This window comes from Macaca mulatta, chromosome 10 (genome assembly GCF_049350105.2).
Source record: "Macaca mulatta isolate MMU2019108-1 chromosome 10, T2T-MMU8v2.0, whole genome shotgun sequence".
In the NCBI taxonomy this organism is placed as follows: Eukaryota; Metazoa; Chordata; class Mammalia; order Primates; family Cercopithecidae; genus Macaca; species Macaca mulatta.
In genome coordinates this window covers 14889912-14907984 of record NC_133415.1, presented here as the reverse complement: position 1 = coordinate 14907984, position 18073 = coordinate 14889912, and the positions used below count along the sequence as shown (strand labels likewise).

General features: G+C 46.4%; 1 protein-coding gene and 1 long non-coding RNA gene across 3 annotated transcripts in view; both read right to left on the bottom strand.

Annotated features, from left to right (window-relative positions):
- CACNG2 (calcium voltage-gated channel auxiliary subunit gamma 2) overlaps nucleotides 1–18073 on the bottom strand; it is a 138608-nt gene that overhangs the window by 78898 nt on the left and 41637 nt on the right. The window lies entirely within an intron of this gene.
- LOC144331757 (uncharacterized) lies at nucleotides 11961–14936 on the bottom strand. Its single transcript, XR_013399150.1, has 2 exons — nucleotides 12921–14936; nucleotides 11961–12272 (listed from the first exon to the last, which is right to left on the bottom strand). It is a non-coding gene; the product is annotated as an uncharacterized LOC144331757 (long non-coding RNA).

The following is an 18073-nucleotide window of genomic DNA, read 5'->3' as shown; positions in this document are numbered from 1 at the left end:
TAGCTGCTGTGCTCTGGATGGGGATTCGACCAAGTCTCTTCCACTCCGCCCCCAGTGCATTCATATTGCCTAGTAATCTGTCACAAATACCCTGCAGTGCTGAAGCCTTTGGCTGTGTCAAAGGGAAGGATCCAGCCTTTCCCAGGGGAATTTCCCCATTAGATACATGGTACAGCTCCACCCACACACTGGGTCTCTGAGTCAGAAGGGCATGTTTCTGCTGCAACTAATTTTACTACTGTTGTTTCTATTGCATCAGTAAAGCCCTGTTAGATTTTAGAGAAGGATCTGCACCACTGAGATCTCGAGATTGGTTATTTTGATCATGAGGAATTTTCCTAACCAGTCTCCCTCGCTGGATCCTCATCTGTCCTTAGACATAGGGGAAAGACAGACTACACTGTGAGAAGCATCATCACCGAAACTTCTCCTGCAGCTTGTCTGCCTGGCAAAGACTTGTGTAATCATGGATAATTAGGATAGTGGTAGCAGACAGTTAACCCAGCACCAATGCAAAGCTACTGAGTTAGTGGCTGTAGTAAATTTAAGTAAAGAGATTATTTTGAGCATCAGTTATGGGCAGATGTGACAAGTAAGAAGGGGTGTCTAGTGATCTTTTCAAAGCGAGCCATGAAACAGTTGTGTGGTCAGATGATAGAAAGAAATTGGCAAGAGAGATCCCTCCTTCCTTCTTTCCTTCCTTCCTTCCTTCCTTCCTTCCTTCCTTCCTTCCTTCCTTCCTTCCTTCCTTCCTTCCTTCCCTCCTTCCTCCCTCCCTTCCTCCCTTCCTCCTTTCCTTCTTTCCTTCCTCCCTTCCTCCCTTGCTTTCCTTCCTTCCTTCTCTCTCTCTTTCTCTGTCTCTCTTCTCTCTCCAATAAATATTTCCTAAGCCCCAGCTCTATGCTGTGCACTATCCTAGTCCTTTGGGATATAGCAATGAACAAAACAGACAAAACTCTTTGCTCATTTGGGACTTACATTCTAATGATCTACATCTATCTATCTAACTATCCATCGTGTGCAGTGACCTTAAATTACACAGACAATACAATCACAAAACAAACGATCAAAGAATATGCCAATCAGAAGGGAAGGTCAGGACCAGAGGAGAAGTAAAGAAACACCAATGGGCAGGCCTCAGCATCTTAAAGGGTTTCTAATGCTACTCTGTGCAACCGAAGCTTCCTGACAGCCAAAGCAGAGAAGGAACATATGTTAGTTACATGAATCTTATTGTTCAGGAAGGGGCATCACCACTGTCCCTATTTCTTCTCGTGATAAAATGTGTTTTCTAACCATATTACCTTATTTAAGCCTTAGGACAACTTCAGACTCAGTTACCATTATTAGTTCCATTTTACAGATTAAAAAAAACTGGGGCTTAAAAAAGCTAAGCACCTTGCCCAAAGTTACATCTGGAAAGTGGCAGAGTTGAGAGAAATTCTCAAGCAGTATAAACTCAGAGCTCTCTTCTAACCATGCACTTCACTGCCCCTGCTATGGGCAAACTGAGAAAGTACATCAATGGTCCCTGGGTAAAAGCCCAAATGCCCTGGAAGATAGTCTCCTGGCAGGGATCTGGGAAAAAATAATAAGAAAGACACACCCATATGCAATGAGAGAACTAAATATTAAGTATAAAGTTCATCTGCTTTTAGGCCCAAGACATCCCAATAGCCCAAGAATGGGAAAACCAGAGCTGTGAGGTCCCAGACTCCAGCTGAACCAGGCTAAAGCTGGCCTGAAAATCCTACACCTAATTCTGTCATCACAAAAGCATGATCTTTGTAAGAGAAAGGAGAAGCAACAATCCCCATTAGCTTGACGTCTTCCTGTTCTCAGCCTCACCCCTTTACAGCAGAACCTCATTAGGTCTTTGAGAGCTGTGCTATTGTCTTGGCCAGTAGTTGGAAGATGCTCTCCAAGGTGATGAAGCAAGTGGGGCTTATTTTTCTTCTTTTCAGATTGGCTTCTTGCCTCTGACTCACCACTCCTGGTAAATCACATGAGTGTTCTAGCAGATTGTGAAGACAACCTGCATGACCAAACTGAGAAAATGTGCCAATTTGTAAGCGTTCAAGTTTACTACCAGGTAATGCTAATACTGAGAGGTAGCATGGCTGAATGACTGGCAAATTTCTTAAACTTTCTGTGCCTCAGTTTTCTCACCTGTAAAATGGAAATAATCATAATAAAAAATAATACTGACCCCAAAACGAGTTGCTGTGAGAATCAAATGAGCAACTAGGTGCTTAAAACAGCACCTGGTGAATAAGACCCATATATTTTTTTCTTTTCTTTCTTTCTTTTTTTTTTTTTTAAAGTTGGTTATATTCCTTAAGGCAAAATTGCTTGGTAATGGGGTCATCTCTGGGATGATGAACCTGGCAGAGTTACTTCATGCCGTTGGATAAGTGGGGTCCCAGTGGATGCTATGATGACAGATGACACAGAAAACAGTATCCCTCTATTAAATTCACATAACAAGACCAAAGCTTGCACCACATCCAATTCTCTGTTGCATCTCAGAATTCTAAGTCCTTCATTAATGTTCTAAAATGTTGAATTCTGTGTGCTATGCAGTTTTTAAGCAACATCTGTTCATCAACCCCAGAGGTGACAGCGAGTCAGTGTTGGGGGTTGTTCAAAGCATACCCACATCTCTTGGCTCCCTTGCAGGAATGTTAGAGGGTCTAATTAATTACTGTTTGCAAAGCAACCGAGAAATTCTCCAGTGAAAGTTGCTGTAGAAATGCAAGTTTCTGTATGATTATTACACGTGCTTATAATTGTTTCCAAAGTTTACTTATTGGGCAGGGAAAGGGAGAATATATTTTCTTCCTTGACGGCAATGGATAATGCTTTGTAAATTGGCATTTATGAATGCTAAATCACTTTATGGAAACATTGTATCTCTAGAGCTACAGGAATCTCATAATGGGAAATGCACATAAAGGGTTTCTTCTTTCACTTTCGCACCCTCCCCTTCATTCAACTCCCATTTCCATAAACAAATGTGAAAAGAAACATTATAAGAAGCAACCATGTGTATCCAAACTTTAAAAGCTCAAATGCATATTTTAATACAAAATTACCTGCATAGAGTCAGGCTTTTTTTGGATAGCACATCCTTTGCATTAATTTATGCTAAAGATTGAGCAACATTAGGTTGAAATCAAAGCTTGAAACAGATGCAAAGGAAGTTGGGGATAGACATAAGCTGGAACAATTAAAATTATGTGCTAAGCTCAACCACCTCAAAAGCTATAGAAAATATCGGCTTGCCTTGATTTTGTAAAGATTTGTGTGGAATATCTAAGAGCAAGCCTATGTCTGGGAAATATCTTTCCGTGGTTATATATGTATTTCTTTTTTTCCCATTTCATGGAGAAATAACTGTTTTATAGGTATAGTTGAACACTAGCCGAGGAAACTTACTCCCGTCTTTTAATATTTCTCTTTCCTAACTCAAGTTTGAGATAGTGACATTACTCCTGGCATACTGAAAAAAAAAAGTTCACTGGAATTAAAATTTAGCAGTGTACAGAGGCAGAACACAAGACCTTGTCTGCTAGCTGTTCAAGTGGTGATGAAATCCGAATTAGATAAGAATGCTATCGTTGCTCCTATCTGCAGCTCCTCAGCCAAGTTTTATCTATAGCAGCACAAAAATTGATTTGCAATCAGTTACATTTGTTTTTTAAAATCCCATCAAATCCAAGAAGCCTATTTTAGTCTGTAAAATTGAGCAGATAATTGCCTCCTTTATATGAATAAAATGTAAAACCCGTATCTGGAATAACAGCCATTTTCTTATTCCTCAACAGACGCTTTGGGCTCCAGTCACACCACACCTCCTAGATTTTCTAGTTTTATGCTCTTTTCTTCAGCTTGGGATCCTCATCAGCTCTCCCCCAACCCTTTTCTTCCCCCGGGCTCCCCACAACCCCACGCTCCCAGCTGCAGACATTGAGCTTCTCTCCTCTGGACTCCCATAGTATTTTTTATGTTTTGAGATTTCTCACATAATAATAAATGAAGGAAAGCCTAAATGAATGAGCTAGGTCCTGCTTACTTAATGAGGGCCCCTTACTTAATATTTTCTCATAGCCTGTGGGATGGCAGTCTGATCACAGGGGTAGGCAGTGACATTCTTGATTCAAATCTACAGTCACTGCCAGCCCACAGCTCCGGAGGGCTTTCGTTTCTAGTGGATTAGCCATATTGCAAATGGTCAGTCAGGCCAATGATTCTGGCATATCTTGATTTTAGGTGCTTATGGATGCTGTCCCTTACAGAGCTGCATCTGTCCTATTCATTTACTTCGCAAAAAAAGCCTTCCGCTTCTCTCTCTCTCTCCTCCCCATCCTGGTCCAGGCCATTGTCATCTCTTATCTGGACACCTGCAGTGACCTCCTCACAGGTCTGCCCTCAGTCTTGCTCCTCAAATTTTTATTGGTATCGTAGCCAGAAGGGTTATTTAAAATGCAAATATGGGCCAGGTGTGGTGGCTCACACCTGTAATCCCAGCACTTTGGGAGGCCAAGGCAGGTGAATCACCTGAGATCAAGAGTTTGAGACCAGTCTGGCCAACATGGTGAAACCCCGTCTCTACTAAAAGTACGAAAATTAGATGGGTGTGGTGGTGGGCTCCTATAGTCCCAGCTACTCAGGAGGCTGAGGCAGAAGAATCTCTTGAACTCAGGAGGCAGAGGTTTCAGTGAGCCAAGATCATACCATTGCACTCCAGCCTGGGCAACAGAGTAAAAACTCCGTCTCAAAAGGAAAAAAAAATGCAAGTCTGATTACGTCAATTCTGAGCATCTTATGTAGCTACTCCGCCTTTCTTCGTGGTCCATCATTATCTCAATTTGCTGTCCCACCTCAGGACCTTTGCACGCCCTGTTGCCTCTGGCTGGAATGCTCTTTCCTTGCTCCCCTTTTACCTAGTTACCAGGTTACACACTCTCCTAACTCCCTGTGCTTTTCCTTCACAGTGCATAGCACAGTTTGTAGCTGTTGTTGTGTGTGTGTCTGTGTGTGTATGTGCACGCATGTGCATACGTGTGTATATGTCTAAGCTCCATGAGAGCAGGAACTGCATTGCTTTCTCTCTACTCTTTCCTCAGCGCTTAGGCTCCTCAGACATGAAGTAAGGATTTAAAAATATTGTTGAAATAATAAATGATTCTTGGATAAATGTCAGATCTTTGTCTAATAAAGCAAGAGCCAGAGGAGAAATGTTTATGCTCAAACATGTATTTTCCGGCACTGGGGAAGGTGCGCATCAGCCAGTTAACAGCGTTGCCCAGCTCAACTACCAGCAAGTCCTTTTCATCAACCTGAGAAATGATGCAATCTTTTACCCAGTATAAATTCAGCCCTTTATAAAATGATTCCATCAAGTCATGGCAAGCGTCCAAGAGAAGCCCATAATGAAATGCAAATAAAAAATTTAAAAAGAGCATATGCTCTGCAAATTAAGCAACAGAAAAAGTAATATCGTATACTGCCAATTCTTTATCAGTGAAATCACCCAGAATTCACCGTGGTAGGTCCTAGACACCCATTGCTCTGGGTAACATGAAATAAACGGCTCTGTCTCGCTAGGTTCCTGCCGGCATTTCTAGCTTGTCTTGCCCTCTGGCCATCAGTTCTCCTATTCCAGCACAACCTCACTCAGAATGCCCAGGCAAGTCTACACTGGGAACATGCGGGGTTGTCTCTGCCTTGAACTATCTACCTTCTCACCTTCCACTTCACCCTTCTATCTGCAGGGCCCCTGAGTGAACATCTATTCACTTCCAGCTCAAGTAGCCTTATCCAACAAATATTTCTTTATCTGATTGACATTTTGATTTTCCCTTTGCCATCTCAGTAAATGGCCCTGCCATAACCCTCTTTGCTCAAAATGGGAACCTGGGAATCTTCTTTGCTTTTTTTTCTTCTCTCTCCAATACCAATCATATCCCATCCATCAGTGAGTCTTGTCTTAACACTGTCCCTTTTCTCCAACTCCATCATCCTCATCTTAACTCCTATCTCTAACTCCCCGTGCAAAGGCCTCTCACTTTCAACCCTCCCATACATCCTTCTCTCAATGGTCAGTGTAGTCTTCTGAAAGTAAATTAGTTTGTACCTAAAACTCTTCTATGATTTCCCATGTCTCCAAGAAAAATATTCGAACTCCCTTCCATGACCTGGAAAGCCCTAACGAGTCGCCTTTTGCCTTTCTAATTTAGATGCTGCCCTCACTTGGGGTTTTCCCAACTCGGCATCATCACTTCAGGTGTCTTAATGATGACATGTCCTCCGCTGAGCTCCCAATCTCCCCCAGTCTCAATCTTCTGCCACGGCAGCTCCATCTTTCCAGTGGCTCAGACCAGAAAGCTCAGAGTCACCCTTGACTCTTCGTGCTAATTCACATCCTGTTTCCAGCAAATCCTGACAGCTCTACTTTTTTTTTTTTCTTTTTTGAAATGGCGTCTCGCTCTGTCACCCAGGCTGGAGTACAGCGGCATGATCTCGACTCACTGCAACCTCCATCTCCCAGATTCCAGCGATTCTCCTGCTTCAGCCTCCCAAGTAGCTGGGATTACAGGCACCCGCCACTATGGCCAGCTAATTTTTGTATTTTTAGTAGATATAGAGTTTCACCATGTTATCCAGACTAGTCTCAAACTCCTGACCTCATGATTTGCCTGCCTCAGCCAGGGCTGGGATTATAGGCATGAACAACCGCGCCCGGCCAACAGCTCTACTTTGAAACTGTGATATGGTTTGGCTGTGTCCCCACCCAAATCTCTTCTTGAATTGTAGCTGCCATCATTCCCACGTGTTGTGAGAAGGACCCAGTGGGAGGTAACTGAATCATGGCGGTGGGTTGTTCCTGTGCTGTTCTCATGATAGTGAATAAGTCTCACGAGGTCTGATGGTTTTACAATGGGCAGTTCCCCTGCACATGCTCTGTTGCCTGCTGCCATGTAAGACGTCCCCTTGCTCTTTCGCCGCAATTTTGAGGTCTCCCCAGCCATGTGGAACTGTGAGTCCATTAAACCTCTTTCCTTGATAAACTACTCAGTCTTGGGTATGTCCAAGATACCCAAGTGTGAGTATATGTGAGGACAGACTAATACAGACTGTGTCTCAAGAGAACCACTGTCCACTTCTCACTTCTCCTATGACTATCCTCGTCCACGCCACCACCAGCTCCTGCCTGGACAATGGCACTGGCCTCCTCCTTTGCTTTTCTGCTTCTGCACTTGCCCTCTCTTCCCCTGCCACCAACCTCTCTTCACTCAATTCTCAATTCAGCCTCTGGAAGAATGATGCCAAAATACAGGTCAGGTTGGGTCACTTGTCTGCTCAAAACCCTACAGTGACTCCCACCTTACTCAGAGTCAAAGCTAACATCCTCACAGTGGCCTATAAGGCCCCATGATCTCCCTTCACCCTGATACCTCATTAGTCTCATCATCTACTCCTTTCTGCTTGGCTGGTCTCGCTCCAACCACACTGGCCTCCTTGCCATTCTATTTTACTTTTTTTTCTTGAGACAGGGTCTTGCTCTGTTGCCCAGGCTGGAGTGCAGTGGTTCGATCATGGCTCACTATAGCCTCAACCTCCCAAGGTTCAAGAAATCCTCCTGCCTCGGCCTCCCGAGTATAGCTGGGACCACAGGCATGCGCCACCACACCCAGCTAATATATATATATATATATTTTAAATAGAGATGAAGGTCTCACTGTGTTGCCCAGTCTGGTCTCAAACTCCTGGGTTCAAGCAATCCTCCCACCTCGGCCTCCCAAAGTGCTGGGATTGCAGGCGTGACCCACCGCACCCAGCCCATTCTATTTATTGTTATTTTTTTTGTAGAGATGGGGGTCTCACTTTGTTGCCCTGATCTTGAACTGATCTTGAACTCCTGGCTTCAAGTGATCCTTCCGCCTTGGCCTCCCAGAATGCTGGGATTTTAGGCATGACCCACCGCGCCTGGCCCTCTTTGCCATCGTAAAACACAGCAGGCACACTCCTGCCTCAGGGCCTTTGCGTTGGCTGTGTCCTCTACCTGAGGCACCTTTCTCTAGATATCTGCTGTTTATTGTTCTTTAGATATTATTTTCTCATTCATCTCCTTCAGGTATTTATTCAAATGTTACTTTCTTCCTAAAGTCTTCCCTGCGCACTCTATATAAAATTGCAAACTTCCCTTCCTAGAAACATTCTAGTTCACTTTCCTGATTTATTTTTCTCCTCAGCTCTTGTCTCTAGGTAGCATACAGGGCTGGATTCTAGGCCATACAAACTGTGTGGTCCCATAGACCCTGTGCCATTCCCCACTGGTTACTGCTTTCTTCCCAGGAGCCTAGGATGAAGGTCAAGGTCTTTAGCTCAGTGTCCAGGCCCTGCCTACATCTGCAGCCCTCCCTGTCCGCAGTGCAGTCTCTCGGGCCTTCTTCTCACCCTGCAAACATGTTTTCTGTTTTTTTGCAAGCAAACCCTTCTTCCTCTATTTCCAAAACACCCTTCATCCACTTTAGGTCTTGCTTACCCTCAGGTCTCAGGCTCTTTCTGAATCCCTGAATGAAATTTCCCCACGATTCACTGTAAAATGGATCCACATACCTGTTTTCTGTGGATGTTATCATAGTAGGGACTATGTGGTTATCAATGTGCTGTTTTGATGGATGACTCTTTTGCCCATGACACTGTAAGGGCAGAAGGGACCACGCCTATGAGATTTTTGCATCCCCATTTCCCAGCAAGCTGCCACCAGGCACATAACAGGGGCTCAGTAATGTTGCTTGGTGGGGGGAACGTGTGGCAAGGCACCCTGTGAGCAATTAATTTAGGTTGGGTCTCCACTGCTCTAGTTAGTTTTCACACCCCTTCCCAAGAAGGCAGAAGAGCTCTCAGGGCCATGTTAACAGCATTAGGACTGTAGGGCTAAGATGCAAAGTTGCCATCAGAACACAGTCCCCATGCTGGAGTACCCCTAGGCTGTAGGCAAAGACAGAGATGTTTTGTTTGGCAAGCAGAATTGGCCTACACATTGTTGTTGTTATTTTAAAATTCGAGCCAGGTGCGGTGGCTCATGCCTGTAATCCCAACACTCTGGGAGGCCGAGGCGGGTGGATCACCTGATGTCGGGAGTTCGAGACCAACCTGACTAACATGGAGAAATCCCATCTTTACTAAAAACACAAAAATATTAGCCGGGCATGGTGGCATATGCCTGTAATCCCAGTTACTCGGAAAGCTGAGGTAGGAGAATCGCTTGAACCTGGGAAGCTAAGGTTGTGGTGAGCTGAGATCGCGCCATTGCACTCCAGCCTGGGCGACAAGAGAGAAACTCGGTCTCAACAATAAAAATTAAAAATAAAAAAATAAAAATCGGATGAGTTGCTAACATTGAAAAATTGGGAGGTTTCACATACAACTTTGAGTATTTGGCTTCTTTCGAAAAATCAAACGATCTAGCAACCTTAGCACTGCAGTGCCTCAGTTGGCTGCAGCTGACCCGGAGCTGCCTGGGCTGGGACCTGTGCGTGCTTCAGTTGCCACATGGAATTCTTCCTCCATCACGCACCTGCCTGGCTGCTCTGGACGCCAGAGGCCGTGGTGTCCAGCCTTGGCTTATAGAAACAACAGAGCTGGATGATCTGAAGTAAGAAGAGTTCCAAGGTTGGGAGGGGTCAAGGGAGCCAGTCTGAAGAGGCCAGAGGTGTCTGCAGACAGGGACGGCTCTGAAATCTCTGGGAACCCCGGCACTGGGTTCCCAGCCTGGGACAGTCCCCTGTGTCCAAGCTTGTGGGACCTTCAGGACCAGACGGGCATGGCCAGGAGACGACTTGAAGAACTACCAGCCCTTTCTTGGAGGTTCTTGATGGTGTAAGACCTCCACGATTCCCACATTATAAGAGAGAGAGGAGGAGTCCTCTGGAAAACATGACAGACTTTAGATTTTTTTTTTTTTTTGCTACTCCAGTAAGTACAGTGTGTGTGTGTGTGAGTGTGTGTGTGTGTGTGTGTGTGTGTGCGCGCGTGCATTTGGGGGGTACTTTCAGAGTTAGAGTTAATTGATTTCAGAACAAAAAAAAAAGAGTAACGCAGCTTTCCTACATGCAAGCACTGTGGACAAAATTCACACCTGACTCAAATAAATTATATTCCCTATATTCTCAAGAGAGTCAATCTTTCTCTTTGAGGAATGTTTTTTATCCCTCTTCAATCTGTTTGTACTAAGAATGTGGGTATACTTTATTCCATGTTTCTCTTTCTTCTTGTAGTTGTGTGTGTGTGTGTGTGTGTGTGTGTGTGTGTGTGTGTGTGTTTCAAGACAAGGTCTCACCCTGTCACCCGGGCTGGAGTACAGTGGCTTGATCACAGCTCACTGCAGCCTCAACTTCACAGGATCACTTGTGCATGTCACCACGCCCGGCTAATTTATTAATTTTTTTTTTTTGTAGAGACAGAGTATCCCTATGTTGCCCAGCCTGGTCTTGAACTCCTGGGCTCAAGCGATCCTCCTGCCTTGGCCTCCAAAAGTGCTGAAATTACAGGTGTGACCCACTGTGCACAGCCTCTTTTGTAGTTTTAAAGCCCATATTTATAAGAAGTTCATTATGACACTGCTCATTGGCACATATATTTTGAAAGACTGCGGGAAAAGCTGCGTCTCTTAAGACTCAAAAGTCAAAAGCCAGATGTCACAGGCTATTGAGAAGAGCTGTTTTAACTTCAGCCTCATAAAAAAAGTTCCCATTTAATTCAGACTTCTATGGTGTCAGAGCAATCTTCATCTACAAGAGTTTCATGAGGATATTCTAGAACTTCAGATTATTACATTTCTTTTCTAGTTATCGAAAACAAGCTCTCAGTTCCTTTAGGCAAATGTTATGGGACATATTCTTGCTATTCCTATCCCAACTTAGATTTTTGCCAAACTAGTGTCTGAATCTTTGCTTTGCAGACTCAGGAAAAGTGTGGAGAGGAGCAGAGAGGCATTAAAAAAAGGGAAAGGATGATGGAGGAAACCCAAGTCTGTCTTGACTAAGGGGAGCTGTGATTTGGGAGGGGGGAAAAGAGAATGCTGGGGCCAGGCTGGGGAATTTCGGCATTTGGTGGAGGAAGCTCTAGAAGTGAGAAATGTCTCTGTGGGCTAGAAATTGGGTCCTTTTCAGTGTTCTTATAAGTAGGGTTTGGATTGGAATTCCTTTATAATTATTATTTGACTTCTTCATATGTGACTCTTTGCAGAACTGAGCCACTTGGAGCTCTATAATTTGTTAGGGTTACACAAATGTAGCCTACCGGGCTTATGGCAAAATAGTTTCTATAAGGAGAATATCAACTTTTCTACCTGAGATCTTGGTTAAACAATTAAAACCTGGATCAAGCCTCACCTCCTTGGGTGAAGCCTTTACTCCTCTAGCAATTAGCTAGCTTGTTGATGTGCCCACCTTAATTTCTTCATAGTTCTATTTTAGTACTTACCCCTCTGTATGCCAATTTGTTAGTTTATATGTTTGTGTATCTTCCATGGCCACGGGGTTATGCAGAATAGGGACCAATTATGTTTTATTGCCCTTTATAGATTCAGCGCATAGCTAAGACTGCGGCAGCTGGCACACATTAGGTATTTAGTAAATGTTTGCTGAATGAATACATAAGACTACCAATGGGTGCAGTTCACTTAAGACTTTCTTTCTTTTCTTCCCTTTCTTTCCTTTCCCTTTCCTTCCTTCCTTCCTTCCTTCCTTCCTTCCTTCCTTCCTTCCTTCCTTCCTTCCTTCCTTCCTTCCCTCCCTCCCTCCCTCCCTCCCTCCCTCCCTCCCTCCCTCCTTTCTTTCTTTCTTTCTTTCTTTCTTTCTTTCTTTCTTTCTTTCTTTCTTTCTTTCTTTCTTTCTTTCTTTCTTTCTTTCTTTCTTTCTTTCTTTCTTTCTTTCTTTCTTTCTTTCTTTCTTTCTTTCTTTCTTTCTTTCTTTCTTTCTTTCTTTCTTTCTTTCTTTCTTTTTCCCTCTCTCTTTCTTCCTTCCTTCCTTCCTTCCTTTCTTTTCTGACAGTGTTTCACTCTTGTTGCTCAGGCTGGAGTGTACTGGTGAGATGTTGGCTCACTGCAACCTCCACCACCTGGGTTCAAGTGATTCTCCTGCCTCAGCCTCCGGAGTAGTTGGGATTACAGGTGTGTGCCACCACTCCCAGTTAATTTTTGTATTTTTAGTAGAGATGGGGTTTCACCATGTTGGCCAGGTTGGTCTTGAACTCCTGACCTCAGGTGATCTGCCCTCCTTGGTCTCCCAGAGTGTTGGAATTACAGGCGTGAGCCACCGCACCTGGCCCACTTAAGACTTTCAAGTAACTTCAGGTTCATAACCAAGGGCTACTGAAGACATTCAGATAGTATAGGATGGAGCAATCTAATAAACAGACTCACCTTATGACTTCTAGAAACTGATTTAAGTGAGGAAATGCATGTTTCCAAGAAGTCATATTGGGTCCTTGCAGTTATGGTCCTAATGAATGATTTGGGGAAGGGAAAGACTGTGAATTGGCAAGTTAGTAGAGGATTCTAAGCTGGCCTACAAACACAGGCTCATTTTGGACTCCTGTCTTTTTTTAATGACCCATATCCAATCAATAAACAAATCCTGTTGGCTTCACCTTCAACACACAGCCCGAATCCAACCACTTCTCATCACCACCTTCACCACCCCTAATTCAAGCCACACCTTCTTACACCTGGATGGCTGTAACGGGCTCCTAACTGGTCTCCCTGCTTTCACCCCAGCCCCTACAGTGTGTTCTCTACCCACCAGCCACAAAATGACTCTCCTCCACTCAAAGTCCTCCAACAGCTCCCATGACGCTCAAAGCAAAAGCCACAGTCTTCTCAGTCTGGCCCCTGCTGCCTCCCTGACCTCACCTGCTCCAGGGACTTTGGCCTCCTTGCACCTCCTCAAATGCACCCGGAGTGTTCCTGTTACTCTTGCCTTGAGACTTTGCCCCAGACGTGAGCATGGCTCTTTCCTTCACTTCCTTTGGATTTTTCCCAGCGAGGCCTCCTAGGCTTCCCCGTTTAAAATGGTGGCGTTCCTGGCCAACGCTCCCTGGCCCCCTTCCTGTTTAATTCTTCTCTGCAGCACTCAGCTCCAGCTGACCTATATTTTGCTTTATTTATTGATCGGTTGTCTGCCTATCTCCAGTAGAATGAGGGCCCTTCATGAGGGCCAGGACTTTTGTTTGCTCTGTCCGTGATTGGATCCCAGTGCCCGGAAGAGCATCTGGCACACAGAAGTGCTCGACAGTGATTTGTGGAGTAAATGCAGACAGCTCTCTCAGGTAGTGGGTGGGTCACCTCCATGTGGCTTCTGATGCTTGCTAGGATCGTACTGGGATAGTTGTGTATATGTGTGAGATGTCTGCAGCTTAATCGTTAAGGATTAACATTGACTTTTTGCCTTCTTCTGGAGACATCCAGTGGCTCTGGGCATGGAAGGGTAACTGAACAAAGAGAACTCAGGCATCCAAGGAGTGAGACAAGTCTTCAGTTCCACAATGGATAGAAACCAGAGGAGATTATAATTTGTGGTCAGACTTAATAGAATCTGGCCTCAAAGGAAAACAGTCCCAGCCCTGGAAAGCTCATGCTACTCCCATGTCAGATAGAGGGGCCTGGCCTGGACTTGGGAGGACTCTGCCTGGGTGAAGAAGAGGTGTGCACGTGGCTCCAGGAGCCCGGCTGGAGGACACTGGGGCTGGAATTGCTTTTGTTGGATAAGTCTTCTCTCGATTGAGGAGTTCATCTTAAGAAATTTTGATTCCTATGCTGGATAGGGCTGGACACTGGATTTACACTCTGTGCCTATAATTTTTAAAAACCTGTACAGAGTTTTCATTTTTATAAATCTTAGAACTTTTTTTTTTCTGGACACAATAAGATTGGCCTGCAAATGGACAGTAGTTGTAATGAGCAAAAGCGTCATGAGGTCTGTGTATTTCTTTTGCTGTGGCTTAGGGAGTGGAGGCTTGCAGTTCCAGAATATTGAGTAGGCACAGAGAGCTCTGGAGCCCCAGGGAGCCAGGCAGGTTGTAAAATCCCAGTGTGGTTATGGTGCTGGGGCAAAGAAAAACTCAAGTCTCCATTCACTCCCAAGCTCTTCAGAATGTCTGAGGCTCTAGAGAAGCTCACTGAGACTGTGAAGTGGGCACAGGCTTTGTGTCTTGGGGGATAAGCCTAGAGACTTTTCACTTCTGGGGGTTTGTCCAGTATGTTCCTCTAAGGTTGTCATAACAAGTGTAATACCAAGTATTACAGCAGGTACTGGTTTGCATCAGGGCTGCTGACATTGTCTGTGGGCATCGTTAATAAACCAGTCTGGGAAACAAATCTGAACAAAGACCTCACAAAGCCACAGGAGTGGAAAAAAAAAAAAAGGCCCATGAACTTGAGTGTGGGCAGGTATAGAGGGAAATTATGCTAGTCTTTATTTGAAGGAAGATTGCCTGGAGCTGTGAACTTCAGACCAAGACAAGAACCCAAGATCAAGGCAGATTCTACCTTAGTATTAAGGGAAAGTTCTCCTCTCACCAACAAGGGCAGGGAGTGACAGGCATTAGAGAGGCCATGGGGCCTGGGAGAGGGAAGAGGAGCAGAGAGAAGCATGCACTGCATGCTGGGCTTTTCACACATGAGAAGGCCTTACAAATAACTTTCCAGCAGATATTACTATTCCCATTTTCTAGATGAGGCTAATACAGCTCAGAAGCCAGGTAATTTACAATCTCAGGGCTTCTAAGTGTTGGGGTGGGATTTAAGCCTGTCTTCCTCATCCATCTCTTTCTTAATTCCTTCCTTCCTTTATTCAACGCATGTGTATCCAGCCCTTGCCCAGGTGCCGGGTACCCTGCAGGAACCAAAACAGGAATGCTCCTGCCCTCAGGGAGATTTCAATCTATGGGCATGATGACAGTGAACAAAGTAACACACCATAATGTAATCACAGATGGCAATAGTGCTCTAGGGGGAATAGGCAGGGTGTGGGGACAGGGCAAGAGCGTGGGGGGCAGGGACCCCTTAGGTTGGGTGGTCAGGACTGGCTCCCTGCAGAGACTGAAGATAAGATGGAGCCTGGTATTGGGGTGGGGACAGCAATGATGCCGGGAGGGAGGGAAGGGGTGTGCAGGTTATAGGAGCTGAGGGAGTGCCAGACGGTGGTTCTCCGAAGTGTATGTATGCCCTTTCACTCCAGCATGTGGCTTGGCAAGAGAAGCATTGGAGTCAGAAGAGGAAATACCACATTACACAGTGGGTAGGAAACCGACGGCCCTTAGAAGTCTAAGACGGTGTGGGCTGAAAATACCAACTGCTTCCCGCTAGGTGTAGGCACAGGCCTGCTGAGAGATTTCTATGGCATTATTAAGGGAAAGCGGGAGGGTGGGGGCTCCGTCCTCTTGTGGGTGAGGGCCTGGGTAGCAACCTGTCTTCCCATAGCACAGGCTCCGATCCTGCCAAGTCATAAAAGAGGCTGGGGTAGGGCCACGTGGAGTCAGGGAATGGGGAGAGGGCTGTCCCCCATGGCGACCCTGATGCTATTTCTCAGGGTGGGGAAAGGAGAGAAAGGAAGGCATTAACCAGGTCAAAGCTGGTCCACAGTGAACACTGTGTTGTTTCACATGACTTATTTCATGTGGGGAAACTGAGGCTCAGAGAGGCAAATTACCTTGCCCAAGTTCACGAATCCAGTTTTGGAGTCTTCCTGGTTTCAAAACCCAGGTTCCCTCCTGTGAACCGGGCTGAGGGGCAGCAGATTACCTGGCCCCCCAGGAAGGAGTGGGGCCAAAGAAGCAGGACCTGGGGTGATTCTGGGGCTGGGGGAGGGAGGGGATGGCAAGGGTGGGATGGTGCGGGGACACAGGCACACAGGTGAAATGCTGATGTACTGAGATAGGCTTTGCTTGGGAGATCAGAAAGACCTGCGTTCAAATGCCAGCCTGTGCCAACTGCTGGAATTTAGCAGCCAGATGGAACACCTTGAATATCTGCGCGGCCCCTCCCCCAGCCTGCCACCCCCAAGAGGAGGCCCTCACAGCTCCTCTTGCCTCTGGCTGCCTGAGTAAGCAGTCCCCTAGAAGAGCCTGACTCATTCGCCTTGGCTTCCTGCCACCAGAGCTGCAGGGAGGACAGTAGCCCAGTGGCCGGTACCTCCCAGCTTGCACTGACTGCCCAGCCTCCTCTGGGGAGCAGATGGGGACAATCCCCCCACGACTCTGCTCCTGGTACCCACACAAGCCCGGGTCTCCCAGGTCAGCTCTCATTCCCCGGCACAGACCTGTCCCACCTTCTTGTATGTGGTTCTGTGTTTATGTGTCATTGTCCCTCACTAAGCTGTGAGCTCTTGCAGGGCAGGGATGCCTGAGTCATCTCCCGTCCCCAGTGCTCATGACAGGACTTGGCACCATCGAGGGGCTGCTCAGCAAATATTTGCCGAATTCCCTTCCAAATCGAACAGGAAATCCCCCTACCCTTGCCGGGGGGCAGTTGCCGGTGGAGCCGGGCCCCTGACCGCGGCTTTTGTGGGCTGCTCACCCGGCTGCAGCCCTCCGGTACCAGGCGCGTACAGGCATATGTCACATTTCAGCATTGTTTTCCTTCCGATGCTGCTTTCGATTGCTGGTTTTATTCCAGCCCATTCTCACTTTCTGTCTTGGAAAATCACAAGGCAACTCCACGCTGCTCCTGGAATTCTTGCCAATATGATTCAAGAGGAATTGAGCGCACAGCGCTGAGCTCCCCCCAACACAAAGATGCTGCTACTTTCAGTGTGGTGGCCTTCCTTCCACCAGCCTGCCCAGGTGAGGGCGGGGGGCAGCGTGTGTGCTTGTCAGGCTCACCCAGTTCTCACCCACAAAGTGCCCCCGGTGAATAAGCCCAGGGCTGGGAGGTGTGGGTTGTTAGATAAACATGGAAGCAAGGTTGCCCCATAACAGCCCAGACCCTTCCCTCATCCCAGTCCTCACTCACAACCTACTCTCCGAAAGTTTTTAAAATCATGACTTCTTTCCAGTTTCTTACGAGCTATGTGACTTGGGATGAGTGACTTACTCTCCTCTGGCCTCAGTTTCCTCAGCTGAAAAATGGAGATGATTGTTACAGGATTAAATGAGATATAGAGGCAGTACCCAGCACAGGGCTGGGTGTACTGTGGGCATTCAGTGACTTCTGGCTGTGATGCTGATGAACTGTGTGTGTGATGAAGTGTGTGTCAGTGCTGGCACACACTTTCTGAGTGCAGGCCTTCGCCGGGAAGCAGGTTCCTTGGTGCTAACCCCATTACTGTGAAATCAATCAACTCGGTGCTCGGACCATCCCAGGCACACTGTTTGAGAGCAGGCTTGGATTCGGTCTCCTATCGGTCTCTGGAAGAGTCCGGAAGTGGAATGGGGAACTGAGGCTGCCATGTCAGAGGCAGTACCCGACGGGGTATAACTCTCTACAGCTCTTCTGAGCAGGCTGGGGAGCGACATTTACATGCAGGCTCCTGAGATCACATGTTCGATGGAATCATATTTATTTCCTCCTTAGTCGGAGATTACACGGTGAAGTGGGAGAAGTGTGGACTTGCCCTCCCATCATGGCCATTTCTGAGTTGAGTGATATAGGACAAATCATCCAACTTCCCTCACGCTTATGGGACTGGGATGTTAGGGTTCGGTGTGGACCTGAGTGTAAGGGGCCCGCGTGGGGCCTACGGTGTGCAACTGAAAACAAAACCCTGCTCTGCTCCTAAGAGCATCGACCTTATCAAGCGATCCTGTCATCCCAAATCTGTTTTGTCGGAGGCCTCCTTGGTGAAGGGCCACAGCATCTGAGGCGGAAGGCAGAGTAGTTTTCGTAATTGGCTCCACTGCATGTCCTCAAATGAAAGGGAAACCGAGACTGACAGTCCCCTAGCTGTGAGGGGACCTCGTCCAGAACGTGTCACAGGATGAAACCTCTGGAATTGGAGGCAAGGTGGCCTCATGGGCCTGGGAAGCAGGCTGACTGGATTTGAACAATGTCTCCATCCTCACT